This window comes from Gavialis gangeticus, unplaced genomic scaffold (genome assembly GCF_001723915.1).
Source record: "Gavialis gangeticus isolate Ggan-Ray unplaced genomic scaffold, GavGan_comp1, whole genome shotgun sequence".
In the NCBI taxonomy this organism is placed as follows: domain Eukaryota; kingdom Metazoa; phylum Chordata; order Crocodylia; family Gavialidae; genus Gavialis; species Gavialis gangeticus.
In genome coordinates, this window is record NW_017729029.1 from 78,341,505 (window position 1) to 78,350,031 (window position 8,527).

The 8,527-nt window shown below is 42.7% G+C and overlaps 1 protein-coding gene across 1 annotated transcript in view; it reads right to left on the reverse strand.

Annotated features, from left to right (window-relative positions):
- The window catches only part of SCRG1 (stimulator of chondrogenesis 1), a 33,731-nt gene extending 33,035 nt beyond the window's left edge, over window positions 1-696 (reverse strand). The window contains exon 1 of the mRNA XM_019521787.1: window positions 543-696. The gene's annotated coding sequence lies outside the window, so the exon portion shown is untranslated. The remainder of the gene's footprint in view (window positions 1-542) is intronic.
- Between the last annotated feature and the right edge of the window lie 7,831 nt (window positions 697-8,527).

Sequence of the window (8,527 nt, forward strand, 5' to 3'; positions counted from 1 at the left end):
ACAACTGGTAAGTGCATCTATACAAAATCATTAAGCAAAATCAACAAAACTGAGGTAGTTTGAAGAACCTTAAAGTAATGCCAATGTATCTTGCTTGAGCAGTTTGTGCACTGTAAACTGATGAGGATAACAGTTTCTCCACAGAGGATAATTTCAGTCAATTGCTTCTTTATAAAATTTATCAATACCATGATTCTTTCCAGGAATCGGGTTCTCATTTAAAACCCATTTAGTTTTTCTTTTCATTAAGGATGCGTCTCACTCCTTATTAACAAGCTTTTACGATAGCATTAAGTACAGAAAAGCAGTGTGGTTGAGTTAATGAGTGTAATATCCAACTTTCTAAGAGAGAGTAAAATATTTTAAACACCTTTTTTTTATTTATAAGTTGGACTGTCTCCCTACATCTATCCTGTAAAGCATCTTTTGATTGAACCTGTACCTTGCCAAATTGCCTTTTGCCTTTGCCTTTCTTTACATTCACCTTTATCTGTGCATAAAGAGAAAAAACATAAAAGGATAATTTCAGGAGCAAGACGTACCTTTCTCTTTTGCTGCTTTCTCCCTTTCTCTCTTGGCAACTGTGTCCCTTAAATGTACAAACTGAGATCTGGAGCTGGAGGAGATGAGGAGAGGGAGGGCTGAAGAAGGTGCTGTACAAACACCCCTTTGTCTGCCCTGACTTCTGCTGCTGACTGACAGTTTTTCTCCTCCAGCCAGGGGCTAGAGGATGGGCTGCAAGAACTACTCCTTTCAGCAACTTCCAACCCAGACAAAAAATAAATGAACAGCTCCTTTACCAGCAGGGAACAAATAATCTATACAGGGTCCAGAGAGGGAGAGCCTCATTGGAGAGTAAAAGATGATAGTTCACAAGAAGAAAAACAGGGAATAACTTTTCTTGTCTGAAATACGATTGGAAAGATCGGAGAAAAGGAGAGTAGAAAAACTAGGAACTGAAGCTGCCAAAGTTATATGGATATGCAGGAGAGCATAATTTGATGATAGGATACATTGTGTTTAGCAGGTTTTCGAGCTGCCTTGTTCTTATAGTCTCTCACTTTGCCACTAAAATTATGAGGACCCTAATTAATTTGACCCATCCTTTGATTTCAGGATTCTGCTCTGATCTTCTAAAGTGCAAAATAATTACCACACCTTTCAGTCAGTTTAATTGGATTTTGGGTAATATGCAAGCCTGCAGCAGATAAGAGATAGTTATTTAAAGAACACTTAAGCATTTTGTAATGGTAAAACAGACTTCTCAGCCAGTGTTTTAGTACAGTACTTTTTGGAGTAATAGTGTTAGTGGAAGAGTACAGTGTTTCCCTTAAAATACTTTAACTCGAGGTATTAGAAACAGTTAAATAACTTTAAACTAAGTTAGACTTTTTTGTAGACAGGAGAATCAAGGGACAGAATACAAATATTTTAGATATAGATTCTTGTGTTTTAGTCTTAGCTCTGCCAGTGACTTGCTGTGGACATCTTGGGCCTGCCCTTGCTTTTTCTTCAAATCCAGACATTGACTTTCTTGACTGGGTATAAAATGATGTAGGTGTAGAAGGGGCAAGGAAGTGATGCTAGTAGATCCAAGTATGGCTACATCTCGAAGTGATGATAATGACAAAGGTTATATACATTTTGCAGTTGATCATTTTGACTCCATTGTGGCTTTTTAGCTTGTCAGATGTCAGTGAGTTTTCTCCATCTGCTACTATCACAGAAGTTATAACGGTTGTTTTCTGATGTGGAGCACCAACCCAGTGATCCCTTCATTGAAGCAAAGATTACAGTAATATACCTTTCAAGCAGTACTAGCTTCAGCAAATACAGAATGTACCAGTCTCTCACCCTTATATTGGAATAAGTACGTGGGATTAATCAACTCCACTAAGGTCATAAGTGTTGCATGGGGTAAAACCAGTACGACAGGAGAGCAAAGCCCTTACAAAAACACATAATGCCAGTGCTGTGCACTGATTGCCTTTTCAGTTGCACACAGAAGTGAAGTAATTTCTTATGAATGATTTTAGACCTGGTTTTGAGAGAAAGTATGTCATTCCCTGCTGCGCTATTACAACAGATAACAATTATAATGGGATCACTTGGTTTTCACTTGAGTTCTCTGGTGCTGGTGGTATTCCTAGAGAGAGTCTATGTTTCTGAAACCTCCTTCCACCATGAGATTCCTATCTATTTGATCAAGCTTTTGATGGCTCCTTTAGTACTATTGTGGGGATAAAGTTATTACTGAATATTATTCATTGCAAAGTGTTCTGCTATTCTTAGTAGGAGTAGAGAAACTTGTAGTATATCTGTCAAGTTTTGCATGGTTTTTTATTTGATACTTTCCTTCAATGAAAACAGTCCCTTTATTTCCAAGCCCTTCCCCCACCATCTTCCCACCCCACCTGTAGTCAATTTTGTAGGGGTGAGGAAAGTAAAGCCAGGGCTGTTCAGAGTTTGAGGGAACCAGAGATTACTGGAAATCTGGAAAAGCTAGTTGGGTGCAGAATATTGGAGGGAAGCAGGGGAAGTTTGTTGGGAAGAAACTTTGACTTCAGGAAGGAAGGAAGGTGTTTGGAGAGAAGGGTAGCTGATCAGGAAAGGGTGAGACATGAAGCAGTTCTGTCCTTCCTTTCCATTTACCCGCTGTATTCCAATCTCTTTCTCTTTTTGCCTATGTTGTCTTGTGCCTGTGTCACTACCTCCTGGCTGTACTACCCAATTGTATTCTGTTTCCCCACTGTTCTTCTCATCCTTCTCTGGCTCTTCACTCCTTGCTGCTGAGTCACCAAGACTACAAATGGACATCACATTTATCCTGGGATAAACCACTTCATCCTAGGATGAATTGCAGTTGTTTGGACATCCATGTCCGTTGTCCTAGGATAAATACTAAAAAGGTTCATGGGATAACTAGTACAACAGTTTACCCTGGGACATTGCAAAGTATGTCCAAAGGATTATCCTGGGATTGCATCATCGAATCAATGGCAGAAAAGCTGCAGCACATTCAGCTGCCCACTAAACCCTAATTAGAAGAGCAATATGTGTACATGTCAATCCCAGTATAGTTTTTGCACCATGACCGATGCAGGCACAACTTATCCAGAGACAAATGCCACATCTGTTTCTAGCCTAGTAGAATTTAGTTGCTGTCACCCTGTAGGCTGGCTCGGTGCCAGCAGTGAAAGTAATGACAGCAGGGATAAGACAATCTTTCTCTCCCCAGCCTTAGCACTTTGTTACAGGTATGAGTACTATATGCAAACGTCTGCTTTTGTCTCTGCAGCCCTGCTGTCGCCCTTCAAAGCTCCACACTGGCTGTATCATTGCCATGATGGAGCTCCCTAATGTGTACTATGTCTGACTTAAGACACTTGACATCCCTGTTTTATGTGATCTACACACAAATCTAATTTTGATTTTAGTCAACTGTGTAACATGCTCAGATCCCACTGTGAATAACCTAGATCTCTAATTACTTTGTAAGTATGGGGGCTACTTGGCCTTCCATGTGAATTCTGTATTGCTAAAGTCAGCCAGGTGCCCTTAGCCTGAAATTACAGATGTGTTTTGAATTTCACTTTTCATATATTCACCTGTAGCAAGATTGATACCTGTGTTCATGCTTCAGTTTACTTACAGGTTTCTCACAAGGAAGAATACAACCATCACACTTCAAAAGGGAGATCTCCAGAAAGAATACTGTTTTTCTACCATTCAGTTTTGAGGTAGGCATTTGAGTAGGACCTGGGAAGGTGTATTGATCTTAGCCACAAAAGGATTGTGTCACCACACCTAATTGTAGGTGCCTGGTTCTGGGAGTAAAATTTGTATGTCAGTTGAGTACTTAAGTACTCTTTACAGTGAGTGCAGCTCACTCTTCTGGTTCAGTGGTAAAGTCCTTGTCTGCCATGCAGGAGGCCTGGGTTGCATTCCCACACGTGCATATAACTGCAGCCACCAAGGTACTGAACATCCAGACTCAGTCTGGCCTTGGGATTCTGTCTCAATGGTCTAAAGGGTGGATGGGAGGTCTGAGCAGCCTTCACTCCTCCTTACTCCTTCCTAGGCATACATGGCAAAGGTTCTGGTGATCTCTCACATGTATACCATGATCCAGAAGGATCAACTGTTGCCTACTGTTACTTACAATTCCAATTCATGAAATCAAGAGCAAGATCTTATAAAGGGGGATAAGGCAAAATGCCACGTTTATTGATTACATGAATTAGACACAGAGGTTTGGACACAATACTGGCACAGACCCACACAAACACTGCACCCGGTGGGCTTCAAACATCTGGTCCCGTGCTGCCCAGCTTTGGGTGTGTAAGACTGCTCATCGCTCCATCCCTGTGGTTGTACCACACGAATGTCTCCCCCCGGGGTAGCCTTCGCCCCAATCTCTTCTGCCATGACTTTGTTCGTTCCTTCAGTGGTGGGGTCCGACTACTGGGGCTTAACCGGAGTCTGGAATCTCTGGACGGCAGTCTTCCACAAGGCTCCAACCTCCCCTACACCTCGTCCTGATACCCAGCCTCACAGAGCTGCTTATGTCTCTCTGCCCGACCCTCGCCTCTTGATGTAATCGGCACTCCATTACAGATGTATAAGGTCTAACCCAACCCCAAATTGAGCCAATTATAAAGCCCACTGCGGCCTTCCCTCCTACCCCTCCAAAAGTGGGAAACAAAACAAAAAATATTAAGGAAAGCACTGCCAGTAAAATCTCTGACCTCACATGAAATGGGCTACCCTAGCCCTGAGAATTCCTCTCCCAACTAACCCTGTCTTGGGTACACCTATGTTCAGCTGATATCCCTCCTGAGTGCCAAATGGGACTACTGCTGGTCCCTGCAGTTCAGCCCACTCTGTCCCTCGTCGAGCGGCTCCGGCTGGTAGGAGCTTGTTTCCTACAGCCCCTCCCACTGCTTAGGCTCTCTCTCTTAGGTCCCTGTCGGGGTTGACTCTGGGAGCCTTTCCAATCCCGTGCCGATCCCACCTGGATTGCTGACTCGACTTCCGTCACCCTCTCTTCGGGGCCATCCCTGCTGTTGGCTTCTTTGTTCGGAGCCCCTGGATCTTCTCCCTTGACTCCTTCGCCAAGAAGAGAGGCATCCACTGACCCGCCGCTGGCATCCTCCCTCCGGCAGCCGCGGATGCAGCCTCCTGCCTCGTGGAGGGTCGTCCGGACCCTTCTTACCTCTGATTGGGGTTCCAAAGACACCTCCTCTGGTGGCTCCGCTCCTGCTCTCCCCCCTTCTTCTTCGTCTGAACCGCCTTTTATTTTCCCGTGCCGGCTCTGCTCATTCCTCCCCACAGCTGGCCACAGTTTCAAAAAGACGTGGCTAATCAGCCGCGCGGGTCCCACTGCCACTTCCAGTCTCGCCGCGGCATCAGCTGCAGGTAAGAGAATCTCCATTTCTCTTTCTCTTTCCTCACCTTCCCTGTTGTGTTTTGGGTCCCAGGATTCCCCCTTGGCCCCTCAGGGTCTGTTCCCTGTACTTTCCCTGTGACAAACACAAAACAGCCGTTCCATTCTCTCAGGAATTACAGTTACCAGCAGCAGTTGTTCAATAATAGCACTAGGTGGCCGGCCCAGGCCTTATTGAGAGAAAATGCAGGTAGCAGGCAGGGTGGTTATTATGAGAGAGATTCTGGAGACAGCAGCTTGGAATGGGGTGAACAGATGCATCTGTGCTCTGAAGAAACAGCAAAGACAGAGACTCACCCAACTTGGCATTTTCAAAATTCTCTTTTATAGAGATTGGCATCCTTTGTTTCAGTGCTTTGGGGTTTTTCCATACCCAGCTTCTGTTTTTGCAGTTGTTTTTCATCCATCTTCTGCTTATCTCAGTCTGAGGTCAGTTTGGTTGTAAAAGTTGGTATCTCAGCCTTGGAGTGTCCTTGCTGCCCATCTGTCAAGATGTGTGCCTCCCTTCTCCTCATTAGTTTAGTGACTGGTAGCTTACATTTGGCACCTTGTTGCTTACATAAACAGTTAAATCTTCTTCTCCCATCTCTATGCCATTCTCTCACCATTCACCCTTTCACATACACTCATTCAAAAAAGGGCATACATAATTCATTCACATATGTCAAGCAAAAGAATACAAAATAGAGTTTTCAAGTTACTTACAGGACAAAACTAACATAGTTACATTTCACTACTATTACACTGTATGTTAACATCAGCTACATTAGTTTAGTTCCTGCTACACTATTACTACTACAGTGAATGCGCAGTTAAGTGCCTAAGAGTGGGCTCCACAACAACCAGCATGCTGAGGGATGACAGGAAGTCAGTCAATAGATGCCTAGAAAAGAGGTGTATCTGCAGTCTTGCCTCTTTTTCAGGGAGAAACTGGGATTCACATCCTAAAACTGTTTACTGGGCTTAGGTAACAAAGCCATACCTGTAGGTGCTGACAATGGTCTGACCTCTTTCAAATGAAACGGTCTGTGAGTCTCTACCTCTTACTGTTTCGAGCACCTGCCAGGAAGTGGGAGACCTAGCCCTTCTCTAGCTGCACCAGGTACTCTCTTGAGAATTAAATCTCCAGTCCTATTTAAACTGTATCATTATGCAGAAAAGGGTGTAAGATCATGAGCCCAGAAGAAGAGAACACAAGAGGGAATGCAACTAGCCCAGCAATAAGCACACTAGCCCAACAATAAGCAGTGCTCTGGACACCTTATTATTTTACTATTAAAGTAATATAGATGCCTAATTTGTGGCAAGGTTTTTGTGGATTGTTTATTGGTACTGAAGTTGTACTTCAGGCATTTAAGTCTTTTTTTTCTCTAAGAGTAAATCTGCTGATCTGAAAACTGGCAGTGGGGTGGGAGTAAGGGTGCAGGGGTGAGGAACACATATATCTAGAATTGATTTATCCCCAACTACAGGTAGTCATGTATTTTAGATGTCCAGGGAGACATTTAGCTAATTAGGGCTTAACACTGATAACAATGATGTTGAAAGGCTCTGTATAAAGAAGGCATTACTGCTTCCTTATTTTAAACCCATGTCAGTTGAACCTGCTGTAAACAGGATTCAATGGCTTGCTGTTAAATGGTGGTAGCAGCCAGGGTGTACTTCAGAAATTATATTCAGTACACAACAACTTTCAGTTCTACAAACTTATGAACAACATTACATATTCATATATGCTTTATTAACGATTGTATGTATTTTCATATGTACAGTGTATAAAAACTAATAACACCTTTTTCTGTAAGACGGCTTGAACAATACAGTATTTGAAATTACTAGATAACTAATTCACGTTAAGTGGAAAAGTAATATAATTTAACTAGTTTCCTCTTTGTTTGTTTTGAGTCCTTTATTCTCCTGTGCTGGTTTTGGGGTTGGCAATGTCCTGCTATTATCTTAAGCAACTTGTGGGGATCTCTAGCATGTCTTTGTCCATTTCTGTTGTAGGCATTGTACCCATACAATTAAGAGAAGACATAAAAAGATAATATGAGGAGTAAGACATACCTTTCCCTTTTGCTGCTTGTTCTCTGTCTTTTGGCAGCTGTCTTTTTTTTTTAAGGTACAAGCTGAGAGTTAGAGGTGAGGAGGGGGAGGGCTGAAGAAGGTGCTGCTAAACACCCCTCTGTCTGTCCTGGATATAGGGGACTCGGAGTCTTTTTCTTGAGGACAATTAATTTAGTGGTTCTTAAGACATGATAGTTGAGTAGTAGAGCTGTTCTTGTACTTATACCATGTGGGTATACATGGTGCTTCTCTCTATATATTTACCTCTGTCTTCCATCACTTACATTTGTCATTAGGTGCTAGTTATATACTTGCTTGCTCATCTCCTGGTGTTCTTTTGGTCATGTGATTATACTAATGTCTGTCTGGCTGTTACTGCTGTTTAATTTTGCTGTCAGCTTTTCCACTAGTCTTGGTTCATAAGTTTATTTACTGTAGACAATAAAGTCAATGTTTGGTGCAATATGAGGCATGATACCGGATTCCCGCCAGGCTTTCTGTTCATATAGTTCTTAAGGCCAAAAATACCATCCATGGGTATTTATTATCCTGGTGTACCATGTTTAATAGTTTCTTGGCAAACTTCACAACAGCTTTTGCTCTGCTATTATACTGGCTGTGGTGAAAAGAGGGTGTGTTCTTATGTTCAGAATTTGCGGATGTTACAAAATCTGCAGGACACAGAGGTCCACAGTCTCCAAAAACAGACTCTGGAATTCCATGTGGGCAAACTGAGCCTTGAAACATTCAGTGAGGGACACTTGTGTTGATAAGGAATATTTCCTAATAATTCAAATACTGCAATGTACTCCATCCCATGACAAAGTCTTTTTTACCTATTTAACGTGGGGAAAACAAAGCTGTCTTGGAATCAAGTGTGGCACTGCTTCAGCAAGGATCTATGAGGAGCAGTGTTATTGCCAGCTGATCCAGGCTCGTGGGGGAGGAGGGACTAGTCCTCACCTCCTGGGGTAGGGACAGACATTCAAAAAGCCTGAGCCTGAACTTATTCAA